Below are 15,264 nucleotides of genomic sequence, written 5' to 3'. Positions count from 1 at the left end.
CTAATTGAAAGTGGATAAAATAGAACAATTGGTTCAGTTCAAGCGCTGCTTAACTTCATAACACAATAAATGTAGGTGATTACCATCCACTTACTTTCCCTTGTTGTCCACAGAGCATTATGCAGAGCTATTTTTGACAGGATCAAATTCAGTTTAATAGTATTCTTTTAAAATGTCAGATTCTCTTGACCTGTATATTTACGTAAATAGTTACATCTATCTACCTACCTATAAAAAACACAAGAAAACAAATAAACACACAAACACACAAACACATACACATGCTACCTGAAGACCAAAGTTCAAACTACTATACGTTGGCTTAAATTTCATACAGTCAGGAAAAGTGAAAACTAGGGCCAATTCCAAGAAGTGGTTCATAACCACAAATTGTGTTTGTGGAGAACTTGTTACCACATACTCTAGTTGTCTAAATTTAGAAAAAGGAATCTTCTTTACAATTTGGGAAAGCATACATTTTTACCCCTTTGGTTTGCACTGTGTACACAACACAGAGTTATTGTCCTTCTTTGGAATGCTTATTGTTCCCAGGAGGTAATCCCTTGACCTTTTGTGTTCCCTAAATATTGCTTGCCAAATTTCCATTCAAGCAAGGCTGGAAAGAGCCAACGGTTCAAATGTTTGAAGCAGCATACAAAGCAATTAATTTTCTGTTTAATCTTGGAGGCAGCATGTTCTCAAATAAGCCATTGAAGTTGTCTAATAATTCCTTCTGGCCCATCAGAGATAGTGTTGTTTGTTTGTTTTTGCTTTTCTCTGTCTAGGGCTCAATGACGAAACTCAGCCTTTAGGCATAGGATTGTCCCACAAAAGGAAACATGGGGATTCCTCCCCCCCTCTCCCTCACCCCTTTTCATGGCTGAAGATGCAACCCACTATCTCTACTTTCATTATTTTCCAGGTGTGCCATTACGGAACCATCCACATTTCTTACTAATCCATCCTCAAAAAGTCCATAGGCTTGTCAGATAGCTACCACTACTATTGTTTTGAGGGAAACTCAGCTATTTCTCTTTCCCTTCTTCCATCCTTTGTAAAGTATTGTTTTATAATTCCAGAGAGGAGAACAGCTTCCTGGCTGCCTCTTTCTGCTTATATAAACCTAAGTCAATTGTGTTGTTATACAGATATATCTCCCTCATTGTTTTCTGTGCTTCTAGACTTTTTCTACATTGCCCTAGTCCTATTCCCCTAATCCATTAGAGGGAGCAGTATAAGCCTGTATGAATGAATTTTAATTCAATAAATGCCTGCTGCTAGTTTACACTAATGAATACAAGTCTTAGCCTAAAATTGACTGAATGTATAGTTTAAACCTTTTTTTTTTCAATAAATGTTTTATTGGTTATGCAACTTGATTGTGTGTCTTCAAATCCCTTTAATTTTTAAGGTACCAAGCAATGTGCTCAACATTTTAAAAGAATCCTCTCAGCAGGACTATAACTAGAGCAAGGCAAACAGAGTTTGACCCACAGGCACCATGTTTATAGGGTGCAGTGGCTGCTTGGTGTTAATCCTCCAAAAAGCAATCAGAAATTCCCAGCAGGATGGAAAAGCTAGACACTTCCCACTGCAGAGAAAGGAGATCTGCTCCCATTATACATGTAAAAGCAAAACAGATCACAACGCCTAAAGAGGGCTTAGATGTTTTACTAGATATTAATTCACACCAAGACTTTGAATATTGCATAGCTAGTTGGCATTGACATAATTATTGATTAGCCACTTTCAAACAAGAGAACAGGATAAAACAAAGCTAATTAAATAACCAAGAAAGATAGCTACTTACAAGGGACATGATTGGTGGTGTGTGTTTGTTGGGAGGAAAAAACTCTGCTTGTTTATTATAAAAGCTAAATCAAGATAATGCCACCGTTAATGAACAAGTGGTCCTTGACATATGTCACGGAAGGTTGGATATAAGTGCTTCTGTCTTGCTTTCCAATTCTCAAAGACGTTACAGAAAAGGATTTGACTATCTTTAATGGGAAAAAAATATTCTAATTCTCACACATTAGGAACAAAATAGGCAGATATGAATGATAGGTTCCAAATAGTGTGTGTGCGTGTGTGTGTGTGTGTGTTTATTTTAAGAGTTGATAAAAACAGATTGAAGAGATTGCTCATGCTAGATTATGGACATAGCATTTTTGTGATTATAAAGGAAATATATTCTACTCACATTAATATAGCTTTGTGTGGGTTTTATATATATTTTAAAGGACACCAAAAATCCCTGCTGAAGTTATCTTCTATGTTTTGTGGTGCCTGTTAACTAGATACAGTATCATTTGCCTTCATTTCTGTATGGGCGTGTGGCTCATCAAAGCACATCAAAACTTTGCTTCTTAAGAGTGCATGCTTCATTATCTGAGATACATTCCCTTTCATGTCCTTTTGGAAATATTGTGGCCTGTCCCATCATCTGACATAATAAAAAGAACCTGCTTAGTCATTAAGCCTGCATTTAGCTTTTAAAGAAGACAGAACTTTTAGAAGGAAGAAGACAGCAAGCTGATTTCCATAGCAAGGCAATTTCAAGTTCTGGTAACTTTGTCAGAAGCTCCTTACACGGGCTGAAGTATGAACATGAAAGTAAATTTCCTCCAGCTGACCAAAGAATACAGCTTGTTAAAAAGATTGTTGAAAACCACTAGGAAAAAAGGTCAAAGATGACTGTGTTCAAACTTCTCCAAAGATGAAATACTAGAACATGGAGAAAAGATAACTTTCCTACACAATCTGGAGACTGACTTTCAGGCTTCTGAAATGCTAACTTTTTGACGCTGTCAAACTCAAGCATAAGTGCAAAGACCTCTCTCTCTCTTTTTGGCTAGTCTTTTGATCTTGTCAGTCAGTAGTACAAAATGTTCTGTTCTGGGGCAGAGTGGGAGAATCTGAAGGAACATGTCCATAGATCTGGTGATCCAAAACAGGATGTCCCGATAGCCCTTCCTGAGCCTTATTTTTATGAAGAGACCAAAGTTTTCTTCTAAGGATGCACACATCTGTCTCATTTTCCATTCTGCAGCTCAGTTTCTTCCAAACATTTCTGATCAGTACCCTGGTCAGTTTACTGTGTATACGATTGTAAACATGGAAGCTGCTGTAACAATGGAATAAGGTCTGATCACGTGCCTGCTTTCAGGGTTGGCTACACAATTATTAACTTGAGCAACCATGTAAACAGGCAAGAGACAAGTCTCTCTATAACACTGTAAGCACATCTGTGTTTGCGGTAACAGGAGTGGTAAATTGAAGAGGATACTGGGCTAAGAATTTTTCCAGTTTGACCTTTATTTTGTCCTGAACCTTGAGATTGTTAAAATGGTAATTAAGAACATTTACAGATACTTGCACAGGCATTTCTCCAAAAAAAAAAGTAGTTTTGCTCATAATTATACCTAACACAGGTTGTATTTTAGATTACATATGGATGCAGAAATTCAGTGAAAGTTCAGCTCTTACAATCACATCACTGTAGGATATGTTTCAACAAGAACAACAACAAAAAACATAAGAGAGTGTGATGGTAAGAGCCAACAAGTTTGCTCTCTAAAGCCAGTATGATTGCACTCATGAAGATATACACCTAAGGGCTATTCTGCATGAAACAGGTTATTATCAGAATTCCCCTTGTGGGTTCACAATGCAGAATTCTGCCTATTGCCAAGTATAAAATAGTTGCATTTAAGTTTCAGTTGCAGTTAAGCATTATATATCCGCACCAAAGATGACAGAAGTTCCATTCTTAGACTACATCTCCCAGAATACCCAGCTGACAATGAAGTTGCAGTCTCTGTCTTTGTCTCTGTCTCTCAATTTTGATTCACACTTTTCTATCTGCTTACCTTGCTGTTAATGAATGAACAATGGCTGAAATCCTGTTGCTTACCATAGTAAGTCACACTAGGCACATAGAATCAGTGGGAATTTGGTGAGTCAACTCAACTGCAGGTTCTAGTGATTCAAATGGGCCTATTCTAATTATGGCTTACTCTACTAAACAACGGGATTTCTGCCATTGAATATAACTGTCAGCCTGTGGTATTTGTTAGTTGCTTGCAGTGTATGTTCAATCATCTAACAGAAATATTTTGGATTGACTGACATATACACACAAACAAGTTGTGTGCAATTCAGTTGAGCACAGTATATTTGTCAGCACAGTGGAAACTGGTGTCCTCATGAAAACATCTATTGCATTTTTCATATTTTATATAATACAATAGGATGCATTATCTGTGAGGGATTCATTCTAAGCACACACACCTCACAGATGCTGAAAAACACAAAAGTTTTGAAAGCTATACTTTACATGGTATCTGGCTCTGTACAGCGGCCAGTTCTGATAAGTACACCCTGGAAATACATATTAATAGCATTTTGGGGAGTTTTATGTAGTATTTTCAGGCAGCAGGTAAGTAAATCAGCAGATACTGATCCTGTGGATAGGGGGAATCATACTGTAGTAATAATTTTTACATTTGTATTATTCTATTTGGAAGGTGACCAAATGGTAAAGAATTGCAAATTGGAGGTAATCTGTGGCTATGGGCAGTTTTGCATGATGGATCAGTGAACTTTTCTTAGGAGATGATGGAATGCAAAAGATGAAGAAAATTCCTTAAGAAATGTTGTCATCTCTATTTTATACTTTTCAATGTGATTTTATGACAAGCTCCTAATACCAGTCATGAGGTGGATTAGCCAGTTTCATGAATTTTCACTATGCTAGCACTGTAACATAGGTAAGGAAGTAAATTCTTACTTGTCTTGTCTTGCAGGAAACAATAAGGATTAAAAAAGAGTTTCATGATGTTCTTGCATCCGCAAGAATTACGTTTTGCATGAAATGTGGCAGGGGTTTGGATTTTATTTTTTTTAGCAAACTTGTGTAGTCCTCATAATTAATGCAATTGCAATAATCTCTGCGAATTGTCTAAAACTCGTCTGACTGATGCTTTATTTCAGCACTAGATGGGTTGTTTTAATCTTCCTTGATGATCAGCTGTCCCTGATGTGCTTGTTGAGTTTGCTTTGCTTTTCAAAGGGAAACGCTAGTAACATTTTACGCATATTGGCAAGCATACAAAGAGCTTTTTGTGTTGCTCTTGGCTGGAGGCAAGGCATCTTGGGAGCTTTAAAATTCTGCTTCAAGATTTTGAGACAACCAAATTGACATGAATAAGGAAAGTGTTCTTTCCATTTATATATATGAACACCAGAGCTGGCTGCTTGTATGCTAGAAGCAAAGAAAGGAAATCTGGTCTTATCTTCTAATGAACAATCATTATGAAACAGCAAGGTATATTTGCAGTTTACCCTTATTCAAACTAAGTATCTTTAGGAAAACTGCTTTCAGCATTACCTTCTAATTAGTAATTATTTCTGCTTATTTATTCAAATATTTCTTTTTCACACTTTGCACCAAAGACTTTTCAGGGTGACTAGCAATGCTGAAACGAACTACAACAATTAAATACAATTAAAATGATCTGTTTATCTGAGAAAAACAGCTAAAACCAGAAGTAAGGTGAGTGGAAGTTCCATAAAACAGCCCAAGCCATTTTCTCTTCCAATTTCAGCTATCTCCAACTGCACTTTGCAACAATCAGAATATGGAAAGTTAATTTGAAAAGGAATTCTTTAGTGAATGAATGTCTCTCTGTGTGCTCTGTGCTGTCTTATAGCAACCCTAATAGAGTTTTTAGGGTAAGTGAGAGATTTAAGTGAGATATTTAAGGAGTGTGAGGTCAGAAGACCTGCAGTCGTAAGATTGAATGCAAGTGATGGAGGGAGCCCCTGTCACTTGTCCCAGCTCCCGCCAACTTAGTGGTTCGAAAGCATGCAAACTGCAAAATGCGAGTAGATAAATGGGTACCACCACAGTGGGAAGGTAACAGCATTGTATGTCTAGTCACGCTGGCCACGTGAGCACAGAAGATTGTCTTCGGACAACGCTAGCTCTGTGGATTGGAAACGGAGATGAGCACAGCCCCCTCGAGTTGGACACGACTGGACAAAATTGTCAAAGGGAACCTTTACCTTTACCAGTTCCAAGGAAAACTTTTGTCTCACTAAGCCCCTCAAATTAGCTTGTTACTTATAAAATGCAGAAGTCACCCATCATTACAATATTTGCCAAAGAACCTTCATTCATCCCTCATTATCCAAAAAGTAGCTTGCTACAGATAATATTGTTCATCTTAACACTTTACTTATAAAGGTGGGAACAAAAAAGGGTTTGCCTGCAATTGAGCATTAAATAGCAAAAAAGCAAAATTAAATCCTGTCTGAGAGAGAGATCCAAAATTTCAGCACCCTTATGGCAAAGGTCATGCTACTGCCTCTCTCAAGGAATCTTCCTTCTTCCCTTAGTTGGTGAGAGAATTCAGAGCATGGCTGCTGAGAATTATGTTTTTAGGAGTAGCATTCAGCCTCTTGGTGCCATTTTCAGAAGCTCTGCTTATCTTTTGTGTTCTTCACCATCTGAGTGGAGAACTCGACCATGCTGTGACAGAAATGACTTTTGACACTGAGGTAGCCAGAGCAGGCTTGGATGCATTGCAGGCAGGTACATCAGGTGAGTTAGTGGTTACACTGGACACCTTTTGGGCCATGGTTGCTTCAGCAGGGAACCTGCTGTAGTGGGGCAGGTAAGTCTGTCCTGTGGACCAACACAGCAAGGCACACAAGAGATGGGGCTACAGACTAGCCAGTGGCCAGTTCCAGGGACATAATCAGGGAACTGGATTGCCTCTTACCTGCAAGTATAATTCCCAGCACCAACTGTCATAACAGCTGAAGTGCAGGTATGTCTCTACCCATCCATCCCTGATACTGGTTATAATTTAGTCCCTCTAAAGCCCCCCTTTGATGACTATTTAGTCCCCCTTTTGGTGACTATTCCATGCCCCCAGGGAATGGCCAAGTATAGTGGCAAGTTGTTGATAATTGATATAATACACAACCTACTGTTATTGAAGGGGGAGCATCCAGAAATGAGAATCATTTGGTCTACAATGATCCCTCACCAGGTTTGGAGAGTGTATTATTCCCTGTAGTGTATTAACATGGCACAGAGGAGGGTAAACAGGGAGGTGTGCTGTTCAGTTTGCAGGGGCTTTAGTTAAGTGATTGGTCACCCTGATATCCAAGAAGACAGGCTGGAGCTTTTCAGGGGTGATGGCATGCATCTTTCTGACTTGGGCCTGGAGCTGTTTATTAAAGACATTCAGAGGGGCCTGCTTTTGGAGGTGGAAGGATTGTTGGCAGGCTTGGGACTTAGTAGGGCTAATCTCAGTGCCATAGTGGGTAGTGCGGAATGAAGATGGATCAGTGAGTCCCCTTGCAACCACAGGTAAAATATAACTCACCCAAACTCCCAGCTCTGCAGATCATGATATTACAGTGCATGGGGGGGGGGGATGCGCTGGGGCCACACCTGGGCCAACAGTCACCAATGGTAATGGAAGCTCAAGGTCTGGGGATGGTCAAATCAGAACTGACTGGAGTCCCGCTGTCCTCAGGGCCATGAAGTATTGGGGCATGGGATCGCCCATTTTCAGTAGAAGGGGTCCCGGGAGACCCTAGATGAAAATCTGATTCTGCACTACGGCAAGCCCCTTTATTTGTTTGGAGGTTGAAGTTTATTATAATGGCCATTAATAAAGTGTGGCCCATAGTTCATCCATAACATTTGTCTCACCTCATTATTCTGGGGTTGGATGGCAATGATTTCAGGTAGAATAAATAATTTCAAAATACAGTTATTGGATTTGTTTGTTGTTTTGCAAGTAACTCAGTTCTAGAACATATTCACAGCAATATGCTTCCTGCAGTTCTGTACTGCATGGTTTGGTATGCTCAGATGGTTTGGTATGCTCAGACCCTCTTCTCGGTCCTGCAATCCCAGTGTGAACAGACATCAGTTAGAATCCCAGACCAGATCTGTCATGGTGACTTCAACTTACTCATCATGCACAGTTTATAGAAGTGTGGAATGTTAGTGCTACATGGACTTTGTGTGATGGTTGGAAATGAACTAAGAGGTGATGTGTGCAAAACAGCCCAGGAGGTACCAGAAGATGTTCTTAGGGCAAGATCACATCAAATGCCTGTTTGTAGTATTACAATCTGCTCCCAACAGTAAAATAAAAATCTCAGCCATATCATGTAAAGGTTTTGACACAGTCTTCTCTTTTATGCTGCTTCTTCTGCAGTGCATTCAAGGGAATCATACCAAGCTGGGGAGGGTGAGGCCTTTTTAAAGTGTAAATCTGTTAGCAAAAGTTAGAAGGGGCACTGCTGATACTTTTCCATTTCAGAAAGGTAATCCTGTTTACAAATTATACTTGCAGGTGATAGCTGCAAGCACTATTAAATCCTTTGGTGGATTTATTCCAGGCTAGTCCAGCACTGCTATTATCCACTATGCTGATGCAAGGTGTAAAACTAGGTAAGAGAAGAGGACCACTTAGTTAAAATATTGTGTTCTGTCAAAGGTTGGCCATGCCCTCAACATCAGTGTTTTGTTCTGGCTACAAAAGAGATGGCATGGGCCACACTGTGTTTAGTCGTTTAGTCGTGTCCGACTCTTCGTGACCCCATGGACCAGAGCACGCCAGGCCCTCCTGTCTTCTACTGCCTCCCGGAGTTGTGTCAGGTTCATGTTGGTTGCTTCGCAGACACTGTCCAGCCATCTCATCCTCGGTCGTCCCCTTCTCCTCTTGCCATCACACCTTCCTAACATCAAGGTTTTTTCCAAGGACTCTTTTCTTCTCATGAGATGGCCAAAGTACTGGAGCCTCAGCTTCAGGATCTGTCCTTCAAGTGAGCATTCAGGGTTGATTTCCTTTAGAACTGATAGGTTTGTTCTCCTTGCAGTCCAGGGGATTCTCAAGAGCCTCCTCCAGCACCACAATTCAAAGGCATCAATTCTTCGGCGGTCTGCTTTCTTTATGGTCCAGCTCTCACTTCCATACATCACGACAGGAAAAACCATAGCTTTGACTATTCGGACCTTTGTTGGCAAGGTGATGTCTCTGCTTTTCAAGATGCTGTCAAGATTTGTCATCGCTTTCCTCCCAAGAAGAAGGCGCCTTTTAATTTCATGGCTACTGTCTCCATCTGCAGTGATCATGGAGCCCAGGAAGATAAAATTTGACACTGCCTCCATATCTTCCCCTTCTATTTCCCAGGAGGTGATGGGACCAGTGGCCATGATCTTAGTTTTTTTGATGTTGAGTTTCAGACCGTTTTTTGCACTCTCCTCTTTCACTCTCATTACAAGGTTCTTTAATTCCTCCTCACTTTCTGCCATCAGAGTGGTATCATCTGCATATCGGAGGTTGTTGATATTTCTTCCGGCAATCTTAATTCCGGCTTGGGTTTCTTCCAGTCCAGCCTTCCGCATGATGTATTCTGCATATAAGTTAAATAAGCTGGGGGACAATATACAGCCTTGCCGTACTCCTTTCCCAATTTTGAACCACTCAGTTGTTCCATGACCAGTTCTAACTGTTGCTTCCTGTCCCACATATAGGTTTCTCAGGAGACAGATAAGGTGGTCAGGCACTCCCATTTCTTTAAGAACTTGCCACAGTTTGCTGTGGTCCACACAGTCAAAGGCTTTCGCATAGTCAATGAAGCAGAAGTAGATATTTTTCTGGAACTCTCTGGCTTTCTCCATAATCCAGTGCAAGTTAGCAATTTGGTCTCGAGTTCCTCTGCCTCTTCGGAATCCAGCTTGTACTTCTGGGAGTTCTCGGTCCACATACTGCTGAAGCCTACCTTGGAGGATTTTGAGCATAACCTTGCTAGCGTGCGAAATGAGTGCAATTGTACGGTAGTTGGAGCATTCTTTGGCACTGCCTTTCTTTGGGATTGGGATGTAGACTGATCTTTTCCAATCCTCTGGCCACTGTTGAGTTTTCCAAACTTGCTGGCATATTGAATGTAGCACCTTAACAGCATCATCTTTCAAGATTTTAAATAGTTCAACTGGAATGCCATCACCTCCACTGGCCTTGTTGTTAGCCAGGCTTTCTAAGGCCCACTTGACTTCGCTCTCCAGGATGTCTGGCTCAAGGTCAGCAACTACATTGTCTGGGTTGTCCGGGATATCCAAATCTTTCTGATATAATTCCTCTGTGTATTCTTGCCACCTCTTCTTGACGTCTTCTGCTTCTGTTAGGTCCTTCCCATTTTTGTCTTTTATCATGTTCATCTTTGCGCAAAATGTTCCTCTAATATGTCCAATTTTCCTGAACAGATCTCTGGTCTTTCCTTTTCTGTTATCTTCCTCTATTTCTTTGCATTGTTCATTTAAGAAGGCCCTCTTGTCTCTCCTTGCTATTCTTTGGAAGTCTGCATTCAAGTTTCTGTAACTTTCCCTATCTCCCTTGCATTTTGCTTCCCTTCTCCTCTCTGCTATTTCTAAGGCCTCGTTGGACAGCCACTTTGCTTTCTTGCATTTCCTTTTCTTTGGGATGGTTTTCGTTGCTGCCTCCTGGACAATGTTACGAGCCTCTATCCAAAGTTCTTCAGGCACTCTGTCCACCAAATCTAGTTCCTTAAATCTGTTCTTTACTTCCACTGTGTATTCATAAGGGATTTGGTTTAGATTATACCTGAGTGGCCCAGTGGTTTTTCCTAATCTCTTCAGTCTAAGCTTGAATTTTGCTATGAGAAGCTGATGATCAGAACCGCAGTCAGCTCCAGGTCTTGTTTTTGCTGACTGTATAGAGCTTCTCCATCTTTGGCTGCAGAGAATATAATCAATCTGATTTCGATATTGCCCATCTGGTGATTTCCATGTATAGAGTCGCCTCTTGTGTTGTTGGAAAAGAGTGTTTGTGATGACCAGCTTATTCTCTTGACAAAACTCAATTAGCCTTTGTCCTGCTTCATTCTGAACTCCAAGGCCAAACTTCCCTGTTGTTCCTTTTATCTCTTGGCTCCCTACTTTAGCATTCCAGTCCCCTAGAATGAGAAGAACATCTTTCTTTGGTGTCAGTTCTAGAAGGTGTTGTAAATCTTCATAGAATTGTTCAATTTCAGTCTCCTCAGCAATGCTGGTTGGTGCATAAACTTGGATTATTGTGATGTTGAATGGTCTGCCTTGGATTCGTATTGACATCATTCTATCATTTTTGAGATTGTATCCCATTACAGCTTTTCCCACTCTTTTGTTGACTATGAGGGCTACTCCATTCCTTCTACGGGATTCTTGTCCACAATAGTAGATATGATAATCATCTGAGCTGAATTCGCCCATTCCTGTCCATTTTAGTTCACTGATGCCCAGGATGTCGATGTTTATTCTTGCCATCTCCTGTTTGACCACCTCCAGCTTCCCAACGTTCATAGATCTTACATTCCAGGTTCCTATGCAGTATTCTTCTTTGCAGCATTGGATTTTCCTTTCACTTCCAGGCACGTCCACAGCTGAGCGTCCTTTCGGCTTTGGCCCAACCACTTCATTAGCTCTGGAGCTACTTGTACTTGTCCTCCACTCTTCCTCAGTAGCATGTTGGACGCCTTCTGACCTGAGGGGCCCATCTTCCAGCGTCATATCTTTTAGCCTTTTGTTTCTGATCATGGGGCGTTCTTGGCAAAGATACTGGAGTGGCTTGCCATTTCCTACTCCAGGTGGATTGCGTTTAGTCGGAACTCTCCACTATGTCCTGTCCGTCTTGGGTGTCCCTGCACGGCATAGCCCATAGCTTCTCTGAGTTACTCAAGCCCCTTCGCCACGACAAGGCAGCAATCCATGAAGGAGCCACACTACCAAATGAAAAACTGAATTAAAACTAGCAACTTCAGAGACAGGATGTTTGTTGGAACCATGGCAGGGAGGGAAAGAAGTAAACTCCTCATTACCAGCCCTCATGGACCAAAAGCTGCTTGGGATTTTTTACAGTTGCCATTTACAGCATGCAAACCATAATGCAACTCTGTGAAGATTCTCAGTCATCCAGGTGAGTTTATCCAGAAGTTGAGTCATGGCAACCGGACTTCTTTCTTGTTAGAGTGAAGTGTTTCACTGCTCATCCAAGTAGCTTCTTCAGTTTGAGGAGAGTTGGTAGGAGATCCCTGGTATGTCCTCCATATTGGTTTCACTCCCCCCCCCCGGTCTGAATAGGCTCATTAAAAGGACAAAAGACTGGGGGTGTGGGATAATCCCACTTCTGCAGTCCTTCTCCACCTATTGTCATGGATCGTAGTTAACAGTGGTCTTCCTGGTGTGTGTAGTCCTAATCCTCCTGGGGACAGATGAAAAGGCAGTATGATAATAGGAGACAGATTGTATGGCCATACATGTGCATATAGAAAATCCCTCACTCAACAGGGGTGGAGGCCTTAGATACAATACTTGGATGAGTAGTGAAAGGTTTGATGGTAACAAGAAAGAAGTCGAGTTCCCATCACTCAACTTCCACATAATGCAACTCATTGTCAGTTCTGGTTTGAACCTACATTTAAAAACATTCCCAGTCAAGGCAGTAGAGAACCTGAGATGGAGGCAGGCTGGAGTCTAAACTTATCTTTCCTTCCATTCTGCCACAATACACATGCTAGCAGTAGACTACAACAAACCACAGGATATATGTATGCCCAAGCAAAAGGACACAGTTTGGGTATCAAGGTAAGTGGCATGAAGATCCATCACTCTCAGCTCCAGGAAAATAGTACAGTAAAAAGAGGAAACTATGCAACAGACAATGGGTGGAAGGGACATATTCAAGAAAGGACAAATAATCAAGAAAAACAGCAACATGTGAGCAATAAAAATATAAAGCTTGCTTTTTCACAACTTTTATCGGTTTGGGTATACAGCAGGCAGGCCAGGAAAAACATAGTAGGACTTTGGCCAATGTATTTTGAATATAGTTATACCTTAGCTACTGAGAAACAACATTCAATACATATAGCTCATTATTTATAATATGTTACTTTCAAGTCTCCATCTGGGAGCTCCTGAGAACTGTTGGTATGAATTGGGATTGTCTTTTTGCAAAATATTTAAAGCTTCAGGGAGCTGTTGTAGAAATAAAACACACCATTATTTATTACATTTATACCCACCTTTCCACTAAAAACTTCAGGTGCCTTAGGAACTTCTTAAAAGAATGTGTGTGTGTGTGTTTAGTCGTTTAGTCGTGTCCGACTCTTCGTGACCCCATGGACCAGAGCACGCCAGGCCCTCCTGTCTTCTACTGCCTCCCGGAGTTGTGTCAGGTTCATGTTGGTTGCTTCACAGACACTGTCCAGCCATCTCATCCTCGGTCGTCCCCTTCTCCTCTTGCCATCACACCTTCCTAACATCAAGGTTTTTTCCAAGGACTCTTTTCTTCTCATGAGATGGCCAAAGTACTGGAGCCTCAGCTTCAGGATCTGTCCTTCAAGTGAGCATTCAGGGTTGATTTCCTTTAGAACTGATAGGTTTGTTCTCCTTGCAGTCCAGGGGATTCTCAAGAGTCTCCTCCAGCACCACAATTCAAAGGCATCAATTCTTCGGCGGTCTGCTTTCTTTATGGTCCAGCTCTCACTTCCATACATCACGACAGGAAAAACCATAGCTTTGACTATTCGGACTTTTGTTGGCAAGGTGATGTCTCTGCTTTTCAAGATGCTGTCAAGATTTGTCATCGCTTTCCTCCCAAGAAGAAGGCGCCTTTTAATTTCGTGGCTGCTGTCTCTATCTGCAGTGATCATGGAGCCCAGGAAGATAAAATTTGACACTGCCTCCATATCTTCCCCTTCTATTTCCCAGGAGGTGATGGGACCAGTGGCCATGATCTTAGTTTTTTTGATGTTGAGTTTCAGACCATTTTTTGTACTCTCCTCTTTCACTCTCATTACAAGGTTCTTTAATTCCTCCTCACTTTCTGCCATCAGAGTGGTATCATCTGCATATCGGAGGTTGCTGATATTTCTTCCGGCAATCTTAATTCCGGCTTGGGTTTCTTCCAGTCCAGCCTTCCGCATGATGTATTCTGCATATAAGTTAAACAAGCTGGGGGACAATATACAGCCTTGCCGTACTCCTTTCCCAATTTTGAACCACTCAGTTGTTCCATGACCAGTTCTAACTGTTGCTTCCTGTCCCACATATAGGTTTCTCAGGAGACAGATAAAGTGGTCAGGCACTCCCATTTCTTTAAGAACTTGCCATAGTTTGCTGTGGTCCACACAATCAAAGGCTTTCGCATAGTCAATGAAGCAGAAGTAGATATTTTTCTGGAACTCTCTGGCTTTCTCCATAATCCAGCGCAAGTTAGCAATTTGGTCTCAAGTTCCTCTGCCTCTTCGGAATCCAGCTTGTACTTCTGGGAGTTCTCGGTCCACATACTGCTGAAGCCTACCTTATAGGATTTTGAGCATAACCTTGCTAGCGTGCGAAATGAGTGCAATTGTGCGGTAGTTGGAGCATTCTTTGGCACTGCCTTTCTTTGGGATTGGGATGTAGACTGATCTTTTCCAATCCTCTGGCCACTGTTGAGTTTTCCAAACTTGCTGGCATATTGAATGTAGCACCTTAACAGCATCTTCTTTCAAGATTTTAAATAGTTCAACTGGAATGCCATCACCTCCACTGGCCTTGTTGTTAGCCAGGCTTTCTAAGGCCCACTTGACTTCGCTCTCCAGGATGTCTGGCTCACGGTCAGCAACTACATTGTCTGGGTTGTCCGGGATATCCAAATCTTTCTGATATAATTCCTCTGTGTATTCTTGACATCTTCTGCTTCTGTTAGGTCCCTTCCATTTTTGTCTTTTATCATGTTCATCTTTGCGCAAAATGTTCCTCTAATATGTCCAATTTTCCTGAACAGATCTCTGGTCTTTCCTTTTCTATTATCTTCCTCTATTTCTTTGCATTGTTCATTTAAGAAGGCCCTCTTGTCTCTCCTTGCTATTCTTTGGAAGTCTGCATTCAAGTTTCTGTAACTTTTCCTATCTCCCTTGCATTTTGCTTCCCTTCTCCTCTCTGCTATTTCTAAGGCCTCGTTGGACAGCCACTTTGCTTTCTTGCATTTCCTTTTCTTTGGGATGGTTTTCGTTGCTGCCTCCTGGACAATGTTACGAGCCTCTATCCAAAGTTCTTCAGGCACTCTGTCCACCAAATCTAGTTCCTTAAATCTGTTCTTTACTTCCACTGTGTATTCATAAGGGATTTGGTTTAGATTATACCTGAGTGGCCCAGTGGTTTTTCCTAATCTCTTCAGTCTAAGCTTG

This window comes from Pogona vitticeps, chromosome 4 (assembly GCF_051106095.1).
Source record: "Pogona vitticeps strain Pit_001003342236 chromosome 4, PviZW2.1, whole genome shotgun sequence".
NCBI lineage: Eukaryota > Metazoa > Chordata > Lepidosauria > Squamata > Agamidae > Pogona > Pogona vitticeps.
The sequence above is the reverse complement of the archived record's forward strand: the minus strand, read 5'-3'. Positions refer to the sequence as shown.